Here is a 14,580-nt window from a genome sequence, read left to right on the forward strand (position 1 = left end):
ACTGTGACAGGCGCCATTTTGTAGAAGTGATGCTGAGGAGAATGAAACACACTTCTTCAGTTCTACATTGCTACAGTACATTTCTACAAAAATAAATTAATAATTAATAATATCTAGAGCATAATTTCTCCCAATATGCCAATGACTCCAACTAACTTATTAATTTAATCAAGTCTTTGCTTGAGCTTTTATATAGATACCTACCTCACTAACTCGGTCACATTTATGTTTTTTAAGTGAATGCTAGACTCCCACAGAAATGAATTAACTCTATACAAAGCAGTGTGTCACAAATATAATTATTCTCTCATTCCGGTCCTTATTTTACATTTGTGGCATGGTGCTGCCATATGCTTTTTTTTTGGTGTGATATAAATTGAGTTCTTTCATGTACTTGTGCATAAATCCTCTATGGACACACTGAAAAAAACATATGTCATTGTTAAAAAATTCCTCCAACAAATTTGTCAAAATCTCTTCCATTCTTTCCCAATTTGCCAAACTGAGGGACTCTATCAATGCTTCACATAGAGTAAATTCAGTTGCTGCATCATCTATTGTGACATCTTGTTGGAGGCTGTCCTGGTTTGTAGTGGGTACCTTGGGTACTTACATCTTATACCAGGTCCAGTTATCCCTTATTAGTCAAGTAGTAGCTGTAGCAGAGCAGCTTAGCCTGAACTAGGAGACATGCAAAGCTCATGCAATACCACTTATAGTTACACAGTACGTATACACCAGACAATACTCAGTGTTACCAAAAATACAGGTATTTATTTGGGTGACACAGTACCAAAAATATCTTAGAGGCAATACTCCTTCTGGAGGTAAGTATTACACACAGTTTATACACTAGCCACCAAAATAAGGTAAGTATTTAGACATAGGATAGTGCAAACAATAGGAAATGCGGTAGAATGCAATGGGAGAAAATAGGTCTAGGGGCAACACAAACCATATACTAAGAAAGTGGAATGCGAATCATGAATTCCCAACTAGACAAGTGTAGTGTGTGCAGAATTGCTGGGAGAGTAAGAATACAGTAGAGGTAAGTAAATTACCCCACCCCAGAGCCCAAAAAAGCAGCAGCAAAGTACTGCAGGTTTCCTTAGGACACACTACACCTCGTGATTGGGATTTTGCAGTAACCAACCAAGTCTGCAAACAACAACTGCTAGATTCCTAGACCTGAAGGCCTGCAAAAGAAGGGGAACAAGTCCAGAAGTTGAAAGAAGTTCCAGGAAGGGCAAGAGCCCCTGCCAAACCAGAAGAGGGTGCAAAAGAAGAGTCACCCGGTTGGACGAAGACTGCAGGAATGCCCCCTAGGAAGATGCCAGTGAGTTCCTGCATGATGCAAAGGATGTCCCACGATGGGAAGATAGATGCAGATGTGATTTCGTGTTGGAAGTCACCAACAAGTCTTGGTTACGACAAAAGTGCGTTTTGCATCAAAATGGCGCTGGCTAGACCCAGGAGGGACCTGGGGGCCTGAACTCTGTGTGAGGAGGAAGAGTGGGCTCTCGGCACTTTAGAGAGCCCTAAGGATACCAGACAGCACCCACAGGAGTCCCAGGACATGGGGACAAAGGAGGTGCAAAATACAGTTGGTGCAGCACAACAAAGGAAGGTCCCACGCCGCCGGAAAACAACTCAGTGAGTTGAGCATCACAGGATGGAGTGCTGGGGATCTGGTCCAGGCTGTGAACAAAGGAATTTTACAAATAGTGCACGGAGGCCTCAGGAGGTCAAGAAGACGCAATACAGAGGGGTACCAATGCTCTCAGAGAAGGCAAGGTCTTACCTCCTCCTGTTGTGTAGCCATTTTAGTTATAGCTCCATGCACGTTAGTTTAACACACTAGGACGCTGTGCACTTTGACCTAGATATATTTTATTTGGCTTTGCATTGTTATTTTACAATAACCAGTTTTACGGTCTTGTTTTGTTTTCATCTATCTAACTGTTTTTGCTTAGCCCAGCACTGTGTTCTCAAACAAGACATTCTTGATCACTTTGGGCTTCAGTCAAGGCTACAGTTTGGTACATTGCCAGTGAACGTGGTAGAAGTTTAGTCTCCAACATTCGTAGAAAATACACAGCCTTACGTAGGGCCATTTTCTTAGAACATCAGCTGTGTTATTATAAAAACACTTCCTAGTCCCATTGCACGTTAAGAGGGAGATTCCAGCCAGGGAACCACGACTGCATGCTGATTGCTGAATGCTTTGCTGCAGATGCTAACGCAGACTACAGGCCTTTGCTGAGGTATGAGGGTTGATGTCCTCCCCGGGGAACTGGAAAGGCAGAATTAGAGGTTACCATGCTGTGCTCAGATTATTCTTATGCTTCACTCTTCTCGTCACCATTTTAATATTGTCACGTTGTGTTGGCCTGGTTATTGCAGCTCACGCTTTGTTATCTAAAATGCAGTCATTTTATTAAACCAGTCATTAAAACTTATACTGCTTCTTATTGTCATTTATATATGAGACCGACGTGTGAATAAGAGAACCGGATGAGACCTGAGTGACCACAACTTCCCTGAGAAGCCTAATATGTCATGTGCTCGGCTGCCCAATCATGCCTTTCTGCTGGTAGAGATGAGGCACAGCTAGTTAGCCGGAGCAAAACCCATACTTAGGGCGACAGGTGTCACCCACAGTGGGTCAGACTCAGTCTCCCACACCGTGGACGATCTTGCTGCCCAAAATCCAGTAGTCTCATTAGAATAATGAGAGCCTACGTGACACTCCAAATTGCGTCAGCAGGACCTCAGGACTGATGATGTGCACCCTCTATATCCTTAGGAGCACGCTCGTCACTGTGAGAGGAGTTCAAGTGTGACGGTCATCATCTTTGAAGATTTCCTTGGTCCTCTTGGTGCAGGATGAAGACAGGGAGTCCTCGGAGCGTGCACACTATGGAAACTGTTGCAGTTGTGGATACTTTGTTGCTGTTACAGCAGTTTCTGTAGCAGGCTGCGGTTGATCCGAGGTCAGAGGATGAAGTAGTAGTTGCAGAGGATTCCTGAAGGAAACTTGCAAGCCGAATCTGAAGAGAACCCACAGGAGAGACCCTAAATAGCGCTAAGAGGGAGATTGGCTAACTTATCAGGTAAGGACCTATCAGGAGGGGTCTCTGATGTTACCTGCTGCCACTGGCCACTCAGCCCCTCCAGAGTGCCCCCACACCTTACAAAGCAAGACGGCTAAAGTCTGGGACACACTGGAGGAGCTCTGGACACTACCCCTGGGGTGGTGATGGACAGGAGAGTAGTCACTCCCCTTTCCTTTGTCCAGTTTCATGCCAGGGCAGGGGACAAGGGGCCCCTGAACTGGTGTAGACTGGTTTATGCAAGGAGGGCACCATGTGTGCCCTTCAAAGCATTTTCAGAGGCTGGGGGAGGCTACTCCTCCCCAGCCTGTAACACCTATTTCCAAAGGGAGAGGGTGTAACACCCTGCTCTCAGATGAAATGCTTTGTTCTGCCTTCCTGGGACTGGGCTGCCCAGACCTCAGGAGTGCATAACCCTGTCTGTGAGGTGGCAGCAGCGGTAGCTGCAGTGCAACCCTCAGAGAGTACTGGGGGTCCATGGTGGAGCCCCCAGGATGCATGGAATTGGCTCCCCAATACCAGATTTGGAATGGGGAGACAATTCCATGATCTTAGACATGTTACATGACCATATTCAGAGTTACCATTATGAAGCTACATGTAGGTATTGACCTATATGTAGTGCACGTGTGTAATGGCGTCCCCGCACTCAAAAAGTCCTGGGAAATGGCCCTGAACTATGTGGGGGCACCTTTGCTAGTGCAAGGGTGCCCTCACACTTAGTAAATTGCACCTAACCTTCAGCAAGTGAAGGTTAGACATATGGGTGACTTATAAGTTACTTAAGTGTAGTGAAAATGGCTGTGAAATAGTGTGTGCACTATTTCACGCAGGCTGCAATGGCAGTCCTGTGTAAAGGTTTGTCTGAGCTCCTTATGGGTGGCAAACGAAATGCTACAGCCCACATGGATCTCCTGGAACCCCAATGTCCTGGGTACCTAGGTATCATTTCCAAGGGACTTATAAGGGGGGTACAGTGTGCCAATCGAAATTGGCAAAAGAAGTCACTAGCCTACAGTGGAAAAGTTAAAGGCAGAGAGAGCATAAGTACTGAGGTTCTGGTTAGCAGAGCCTCAGTGACACAGTCAAGCTGTGAGAGAACAGGGCTGATTGCAGAGGCCCCCTAACTTTTTGCCCCCATTTTCCACTTTTTACTGGTGTTTTCCTAACTCTGATGGTGCCATGGGTACTGCTAACCAGTCCCAGAGCCTTTGCTCTCTGTAAACTCAGTATGCAAATTAGGCTAATTATAATTGGCTAAGTCAACCTAACTACAAGTCCCTAGTATATGGTAGGGCATGTAGGTTTGGGGATCCCAGCACAGGTGTGCGTTGCTGGCTGCTTTTATATTAAAGTAACATGCAAATTTGACTTTGGAATTAAAAGTAGTTCCAAAGTCTTAAACTACCTTATTATTACATATAAGTCACCCCTGGGGTGTGCCCTATCTGCCCCTAGGGCTAGGTGTCATGTAACTATAAGCAGGGACCTTATAAAAATAGTTTTATAAGCCCTGCTGAGGTAAAACAGCCAAATTTGTTTTTCCCTCATTGTAGTGAATGGCCTCCGTAGGCTACAATGGGGAGACTTTATTTTAATTTTAAAAGTCCCCTTAAGTAACAGATACCAGAAGTTTGGTATCAAATTAATTGTTATAATAAATCCCACAACTTCCAGGGGATTTAATATAACTTGTTCAGGTAAAGAGTTTTAAACTTTACCTGAAAATTTGCCAACTTCAGCACTGCAGTGTTTTTGCTGCTGTGCTCTAATTGGCCAGCCTCTGACAGCCTGGCCAGGCTGCCTTGATGAGGTGTGAAGTGGCCTGGCTCCACACAAAGAGATGTGCCTGTGAGAGGAGATCTCCCCTCAGCAGATGGTGAAGCAGGAAGGGGGAGGGCTGCGAAACTGGCCTTCAAAGGCAGAGAAGGACATTTGGAGCAACCCAGGAACACCCTCACATCCTGCAACCCCCATGAGGTGCCCCCTTGATTAGATCAGGAGAGGGCAGGAGAGGGGTGTGTTTAGGATTTTTAGACACACCAGTGGGTGGGCTCAGCCAGATGTAAACTCCAAAAATCACTTTCAGCCATGATGGATTTTTGAGGAATGTTGCTCCCTGGGATTGATTTTTGCCACACTTCCCAGGAAGGTGTCATCACAGGGGGAAGCATCCTGCCCCTGATTGGAGAACCAGGACCCCCCTGTTTTTCACCCAGGAGCAAGGATAAAACTGGAAGACCTGCACCCACACCTCAGATCCCTATCAGATTCCAACAAGGAAGAACTAGGGGAGAAGAAGGACTGCCCTGCTGGACCCCTGACCTGCACCTGGACACTGCACTCTGGAGGACTGCACAAGCTGCACACTTGGGCTTCGTCACTAAAAGGACTTTACCTGTCTTCTACTGCTTCAAGAAGGGACTCCCTGTTTTCTACAAGTACAAAGAAGCTGCCAAGAGTCCCCTGCATCAAGTCCTGCAAGCAGAGCCCAGCTGACCAGCGTCTATTCTGGGAATTGTAGTCCCAACTGCCAAGGATCAGCTCAGAGCTTCTGGAACCTTGGATCAAGTTGTGGACACTTCAAGGACACAAAAGGACCTCTGGAAGAAGATCCAGAGGTTTGGAGATGTTTGGATTAACTCTATAAATTGAAGAGGTGCATTGTGGGAGTTGTAGTCCCAGACCCCAGGAGGCACACCAGAGCCTCTGAACCCTTGTCTGGTGCTGTGGACCACTTTCCTGAATCTAACACTTCTGAAAGTAAGTGTGACAGTGTTACCTCATGGGTGGCCTGAAATCTTGACTTTGTTCCTTTCCAGTGTGACCTTTTTTTAACCCTTTGAGCGCTAGTTGCTTCTATGCGCTAGAAAGCATTAATTCTTTACAAAATCATATCTCCGGTTCCCCTTATCCAAATTTATTCATTTTTGTGTCATTTAAAAAATAACAATATAATCTCTGTTTATAAATTGATTTTGGATTTTTAAACTGTTTCCTGTGCTTTGTTTAATTACTGTTTTGTGATATTTGAATGCTTCACACTCTGTCTCCTAAGTTAAGCCTTGTCGCTCGTTGCCAAGCTACCAAGGGTTGAGCTGGGTTTCATTTACTGAGACCTAACTGGACCAAAGTGGAGGTTAGTGGCCTAGTGTTAAGTGTAGGTACTTACCTGCCCTTACCAATAACCCATTTTCCAACACAATCACTATACAGACACACACATTAGGCCATAAACTATGAGCACTTTGGTCCTGACCAGCAGGATCCCAGTGAGACAGGCAAAAACATACTGACATACAGGTAAAATGGGGGTAACATGCCAAGGAAGATGGTACTTTCCTGCACATCTGTACCCCTGATGGCTGGGTAGGCTTCTACTAAATGTCTCAAGACATTCCCGTCTTCTCCAACTAAGTTGCTTCCTGTCGCATTAATGGACCTGTTACTGGAGAAAATTCACACTTTGAGCCCCCTACATGGAGGAAACAAATGCTAAATTACAACTCCTCAGTGACAGATGGTCTGAAATGGAAGAAAGACTTATAGCTGTTGAGCAACATATCACATCCTTTGACACTGCTACACTTCACATTGCCACCCTTCAGGCACAAGTCTCTTTTCTTCAAAAGCAAGTTGAAGATTTCAAAAACTGAAACAGCAAAAATAATCTACACATTTATTGTTTGCCTGAAGTAACAGAAGGTACAGAGTTGATTACGTTCTTTAAAACATTTCTTCCAAATGCATTGCATATGCCATAGACAATTTCACTTAATATTCAGCAGCTGTAACGGACCACAGATCAAGCCGTCAACAGCTGCTGCACCTACTCCTAGATGACCAAGAGCAGTTATTCTATATTTTTTTGAATATTCAGACTTACTCAAGGTACTTTCAGTGGCAAGATCGATTAAACATCTCTCTTGGTGAGGAAATACATTATATTTCTCTCAAGACTATACTAAATGTACTGCAGGCAGATGAAGAGATTTTCTCAGCATGAGGCAGGTATTCTGTTCTTTGGGTGCTAGGTTTGGCCTAGTTTACCCTTGCTTATTGAAGGTAACCTATAAAACAAGATGACCATATATGATGATCGCACCCGACTGAAGGCTTTTATTGAGACTTGCAAGAAGGAACATGTGTTTATAGATCTGGATCATCTAATCCCTCATTTTTCAGTTTTCAGATCCTTCTTCTTTGATGATCTTTGGAATTAGACATTTTTTCTCTTAGTGTTAAGCTTATTTCAAGTCTTCATCAAATTAAACAATGATCTCTTAATCATTTTCTTTTTTATCCCGCAGGTATTGTCTTACCTGTTTGTGCCTCACCGTGCTACTTGTTCCACGCACTGTAGCCCTCCTGGTGCCTTTCTCCATGGATTCTGGACATGTCATCTGTACCATGGGTCTCACTTCACCTCGTCTTTTGTTTAGATCCTTAGATATGTTCTACTCCCTATTTGTCATCTTTTAATGTTTTTCCTTCTTCTTACAACACTCATTTACCACTATTCTTATTTGCTTTTTAAGTCCTTTTTGTTCTTCTCCTTTTTAAATCCTTGCCTCATATGGTCTCTCTCAATTTATTTGAATGCAGTTTTTATTGTATGTTTTTAGTTTAATGCTATCTATGATATGCCTGGTTTCATATCTTGTATTGTACTTTGTTCATGACTTTGAAAATTGTTTCTTGGATTGTCAAAGGATTGAGCTCCCTAATTAAATGGCAGGTTCTAGCACATTTATCACATTTGAGAACTAACTGAGAATGAATACATGAAAATGAATATAGGGATGGGTGGCTGAAGTATTCCTTTATCCAGGAAATGGGAAGGAAAATGGTGTTAAATCTCTTGATATTAAACTGTTACCCCGGGAATCTGATGATAATGGTTAAATACCAAACTATTAATTGACAAAATGCCAATCTCCCTCTTTAATGTTTATTGACCCACCAATACGGATTGTCACTTTGGTCCTAGTTAGCCCAGGAGATGATATTCTTATTTTTGCTAGCAATTGCAATCAAGTTGTGGACCCATTCATTGACCAGAACTTTACTACCCCCATACAACAAACAAATCACAAACCACAAAATCACAAAATCTATTTACTCATGCACTCAAACAGAGAAATGTAACAGACGCTTGAAGACTATGTAATCCCACTTTAAGAGAATAGACTTATTTATCCTCTGTTCACCACACACAATCATGTACAGATTATATTTTGCTCACAAACAATCTCTCTCAAACCTTACAACAAGCTCTATTTTGGTGTCTGATCATGTCCCTGTTTTAATAATTGTGGATATACTCCACAACTGAACTCACCAAAAAGATGGCTTTTCACCAATTGTCTTATCTTTAAACCTAACTTCACTTCATTGTTTACTTCTTTTTTTCATTAATACTTTCATTTTAATAACACAGACAACTTGCCTTTCCATATTATTTTGGAAGCCTTTAAAGGCTCAGCTTGTGATTTTGTCATTAGCTATGTCTTGAAAAAAAAGAAAGCAATCCTGTATTCATGCTGCAGGAATGTTATAAAAAATTAAAAACTTAGAACATGTTTACTATGCCACTAAATCAAAAGAATGTTTTGTCAAACTTCAATTTGTGAAACTTTCCACAGAACAAGCCTCCACCTATTTGTTGAGATTGAGTTCATCATTTTTTGGGGGCCAAAACAACTCTGTCAGATTATTTGCAAACTACCTTATAATCAGAAGTAATAATCTCAAAATTGAATCAATTATAGACTTACTACAAATACGGAAACATAAAGACTCTGAAATTTTAAGTGAATTTGTCAATTTTAATAAGGTGCTGCACATTCCAGAAGATGCTCCATCTGATTCTGATATTATTGGATACCTATCCAACATACACAAACCTTTGAATCTCAACTTGATCTTGCATTATTGTTATGTGATATTATGATACAGAGCTTCAATCTGCTCTAAATATTCTTTAAAAAGACAAAGCTTCAGGACCAGCTGGTCTCACTGTTGAATGTTACGAACACGTTTCTAACCTACTTCTCCCTAAGCTTCATATTCTTATTACCTCTTTCACACATGCACAGAAATCTGAGTTCCTGTTTAGCTGCTCTTATATGCTTAATCCAAAAAGAAGGGAAAGATCCTCATTATTGCAAAAATTAAACACCTATTTCACTTCTTAACATAGACTATCAAATTTTCTCAAACACCCAAGCTTTAAGATTAGAATAATTTCTCCCAAGAGAAATGCAATATTGCTTGTTTATTCTTTGATACTTTATCAAAATCCTCTCCTCTCCCTACTCCCTTAGCAGCAATTGCCCTAGACGTTGAGAAAGCTTTTGATTGGGTTTATTGGCCTTTTATTTTTTATACCCTTAAGTAGTTTGGATTTGGCCCAAACAATATCTCTTGATCTCCCTTCTGTGTCCATCCCTAAGAGCAGCCATTTCTGAAAGAAGACTCAATTCCTCATATTTCACATTAGGTATGGGTTGTCATACAAGGATGGCCCCTGTCTCCTTTTCTTTTTAAATTAGCGTTTGAACCCTTTTCGTCTAAAATGAGACAAAATAATGACATTCATAGATATACATATGAAAGCAAACAAATTCATCTAGTAACATATATGGATGATGTTGCGTTATTCATCTCACAACCTCACTCTTCAATTCTGGATTTGCTACATAAAGCTTCTTCATATGCTTCAGTTTCTGGTTATAAATTGAACAATGATAAATGTGAAATATTACCTTTGACCAAATCTACTTTCAGTACGACTTTTAACTGCTAACTTCGTATGGAGTTCTAAGTATATCAAATACCTTGGTATATAGTTTGCTCAAAATATAAAACATTCATCTCATTGAACATACAAAAATGCCTTCATAAACTAACGGAACTAACTAATAAATGGCATCCCTATACCTCTTAAAGACTTTAGGAAAATTAATACATTACTATCTTCTTTCCAATAGAATAAAACAACATGTATGTCAATGCTTAGGTAAACATGACCTAAATCACAAAGGAGGGTTAACTTCTCTCATTTTCTCACATATCTTACGGCCTTTTTGTTATGTCAATATGCCTGTTGGATAATTGACTCTGCACCCACCTCTCCATTATGGATTGACGTTGAAAGAGAATTTCTTTCACCTTTTACTTTTCAGCAATACTTATCATCTACCCGTAAACCTCAAACTCTCTCCACCCCTATATTTACTTTTTTATGTAAATTATTAGAATCTATATTATCCACTACACACACAACCCTTCCTACTTTTCTGAATTCATCTATTTGGCATAATGGGTTTATCCAGAATAATATCAAACCCATATATTGGAAAACCTGGATAAATAGATACTTGATTTGGGTTCATCAACTTTTCCACCAGGGCCGCCCTATATCATTCATACAAGCTCAAACTCTTTTTGGCTTTCCCTCATCCTTTCAACATAAGTTTCCCATTTTTACAAAATGCCCTTTCCATTGCTTACAATTATTTTCAACTTGCCCTCTAGCGACCTTAAATAATTACTCATTAACTCTCCTATTTATGGTTCCCTCAGCGTCCTCAATTTATTCTCACCTACTGGCTATCAGCTCTACAAGACAAGCATACGACTATCTTGGGAACATGATTTCCCCATTGAAGGTCTATCCTTTTCTGCAATACAAGTTTGGACTAAAATCAGAAAATCTTGTAGGGCTGCAAACAGTACTCAAACATTGTTCTTCATACACAACAGACTCTTTCTCTCTCCATAATTCTTACATGGAGTATCCAGACTTTCCTCATATATGTTGGACATGCTCTTCAGAATTTGCAGAATTACAATATTTACTCTTCACTTGCCCCGTAGTTTTTCATTTTTGGTCACAGGTTTGGGTACAGATGAACACCTTTTTCACTCCATGACACATTTTTCCATCATCAATGTTTTCTTAGGCAGTTTATCAGATTATTGGGAAACAAATTCTCCTAACCTACAATTAGCAGATTTACTTTAAACAGTTGCATTCCAACAAATCACAAAAAATGGCAGCGATCTCACAAGATTATCGTTTCAGGCATGGTGGTATGCAGTAGGCTATAACCATAGACTGGATACTGCCTACATGCATCTTATGTCCCTTGCTTCAAAACAATCTCGTTTATGGTCTCCTGTTACTAACTTCTTAGACAAACATGCAAAAAGAGCTTTTACCCACACTCCTGAACAACTAGATGTTTCTTAACGTCCTTGGCTTCCCTATTAGTGTTCATAGTATTTTTTTGCCTTGTTTAACAATGTTTTTTTGCTAATAGTGAATTATTTTTGTATAATTACCAGACTGTTTGATACTACATACCATTTGTTTTCCCCTGTTTCCTTTTTCATCCCTATAAATGTGTTTTACTGATTTACCTGAATATTTATCTTCAATTATTGTGTATGATTTACTTGTATTTAATTCAATTCTAATAAAATTCTTTAATCTTAAATCAAAACACATCCAATTGTGATGGAATCTCCATGCTACCAGAAATGTTTTACAAATGAAAAATTATTGTAATCCGGTGACCAATGATGTAACTTAATCTTTGCAACATGAGGTTTTTTTGTACAACTAAGCTAAATGTTGGTGCACTAAAACCTTAGTGAATCAACCATCAAGTTATGTTCCCCTCTTTCTAGGCATTTCTTGGTAATAGTGATCACTGGAGACTCAGGGGGTCATTCTGACCCTGGCGGTCCAAGACCGCCAGGGCCACGGACGACTGAAGCACCGCCAACAGGCTGGCGGTGCTTCATTGCCTATTCCGACCGCGGCTGTAAAGCCGCGGTCGGAAAACCGGGTCCGGCGGTTTCCCGCCGGATTTCCCCCGGCTGGGCAAATCCTCCATGGCGGCGCTGCAAGCAGCGCCGCCATGGGGATTCTGACCCCCTTCCCGCCAGCCTGTTTCTGGCGGTTTTTACGCCAGGAACAGGCTGGCGGGAACGGGTGTCCTGGGGCCCCTGGGGGCCCCTGCACTGCCCATGCCACTGGCATGGGCAGTGCAGGGGCCCCCTAACAGGGCCCCAGTATGCTTTTCACTGTCTGCCTAGCAGACAGTGAAAAGCGCGACAGGTGCAACTGCACCCGTCGCACACCTGCAACACCGCCGGCTCCATTCGGAGCCAGCTTCAGTGTTGCAGGCCTCTTTCCCGCTGGGCCGGCGGGCGCTATTTTGGCTAGCGCCCGCCGGCCCAGCAGGAAAGTCAGAATGGCCCCAGCGGTCTTTCGACCGCGGAGCGGCCATATGGCGGTTCCAGCCAGGCGGGCGGCGACCGCCGCCCCCCCGCGGTTGGAATGAGGGCCTCAGTGTTTTACATTGTTTAAGGTTTTGGTTGAAATTCACATGTTACACGTTTTAAAGCAAAAGTACCTTGGAAAAAGAAGAGATTTGCTTATGGTTTCTGAAAGACAAATGTTGGGTGATCTGGAATGTGCCTGGTATTGTTACTAGGGTCAGATATTGGGATGTTGTGATAAACTGTAAATCTGCAGTTAGATGTCAAATTGGGGTAGAAAGATGGTGATACTACTTTGCTTGCCCTCTCATACCCCTGATTCTACCCTTTCAATTCCTGGTCTCAGATGTCATGGAGGAATCAACAGGAAGTTAAGAGGACTTGAAAGAGTGTTTTTTTTTTTTTTTTTAGTAGCTTTGAGAATGTCATCCTTCTAGCATGTTCACCCCCATTTTTTCTGACTGATACTGGTGGCAACTGACCCTGACTGTGCCCTGGGCTTTGCTAACCCAGCCTAAGGCCAGTGCTCTGATTAAAAGGTATATGGTAATGTGGCATCATTACAATTGGCAATGACAGACTCCTGTAAATCCCTAGTATATAATAGGGGAAGGGTGATTCAAACTACCTACGGGTCCCTAGTATATAATAGGGCAGGGAAGTTTAGAGGCCCAGTAGATTTCCTGCAATGGAGCATGCAATGCTGTTTTGTCTGCTGTCATTTGTAAAGGTAGCCCTGCTTTGCAGACTATCCTTAAAAAATAACATGTGCCCAAATTCAACTTTGGAATTAAAGGTACTTCCAAAGAGATAATCTACCTTATTTTTACATATGTAACCCTTAAAGTCTCCTTTAGGTGCTCAGGGATGGTGTGCCATGTTACTATAAGCAGTGACATTATAAAATGTATTTAATTTGCCCTGGTGAGGGAAAAACTGCATATTTCATTGTTCCTCATTGTAGATACTTAGTGGCAGATTTATGGAAAGTGCAGCGCCACTTTCTCCACGCCGCTTAGCACCCCCTACCGCAGTCTTGTGTGCACTGTATTTAAAATGTGGTGCACCATAGCTCTGGGTAGGGGGCAGTAGCATCATTCTATGTGATACTATAGATGTACTCTGCAGGAGTTGCGCCAAAATGTTGGCACTACTCTTGCAGAGTACATAAGGATCCATTCGAAATAATTGAGGCCCCCTTTTAACGCCTGCTCTGAGCAGGCATTAAAAGTGAAGAAAAAAATGGCACAAGGAAATCTCATAGGTTTCCTTGCACCATTTTTTCAGCCCTCCTAATGTGGCACAAGGGTTTACAGAGTGGCACAATGTAAGCATTGTACCACTTTGTAAATATTGTGCATGGGAAATGCCATCTTAACGCCACATTTGCATCTAAATAAATGCTGCAAATGTGGTGCAAGGTGGCACTAGGGGCTCATAAATATGCCCCTTAGTTCTATGGGATAACATGAGAATATTTCATCTAAGCATAAATATTGCTAGGAAGGAGCTAAATGTGTCAGGAAAGGACTTAAGAGATAGGTAATGATAAGTCCAAAAACTTACAACAGTTTTGAATTTATCATAACTAATATAGATAGGAAGTTATAGTACTTTATTATCTGTAACCCAAAATCGAGCCTGCTAGTTGTCTTTCCCGAATAGTTAGCCTTAACACGATTAGCCAGGCTGCTTTCATGAAGTGATAAGTGTCCTGCACTGAGCAGAGGTTATCTGATGGGGGAAGTTATGCAGCTGCAGAGGCCAGGCTAGGAAGGGGCTGAGTAAATCAAAATGGGCTTGAAAGGAAGCAAGGCAGAAAGGAATACCAGCCAGGCCTGCCCTCTCACCCTGTATGCCACAGACAGGTACCAGGCTAGGAAATTAATTTCCAGATGGTTTGAAGGGGAAGTGTTAATGGAAATGAGCCACACCAGTAAGTTAGTTTAACAAGGTCTCACTTTGCTGGAGAGAAATTGTCTATCTTGGATTTTAAAGTGCAGTGCTTTGTGGGACAAAAAAATTCCACACTTTGGAGGAAACTTTCATGCTTTTGGGTGGCACCCTGCATCTCATTGGACACAGGTGACTCTCTGAAGGACTGCACCTGTTGTACTCTAGAACAACAGATCTAAGGACTTTGCCTTCCTTCAAAAAGCACTATGTAGTTGTA

Source organism: Pleurodeles waltl, chromosome 5 (genome assembly GCF_031143425.1).
Source record: "Pleurodeles waltl isolate 20211129_DDA chromosome 5, aPleWal1.hap1.20221129, whole genome shotgun sequence".
In the NCBI taxonomy this organism is placed as follows: Eukaryota; Metazoa; Chordata; class Amphibia; order Caudata; family Salamandridae; genus Pleurodeles; species Pleurodeles waltl.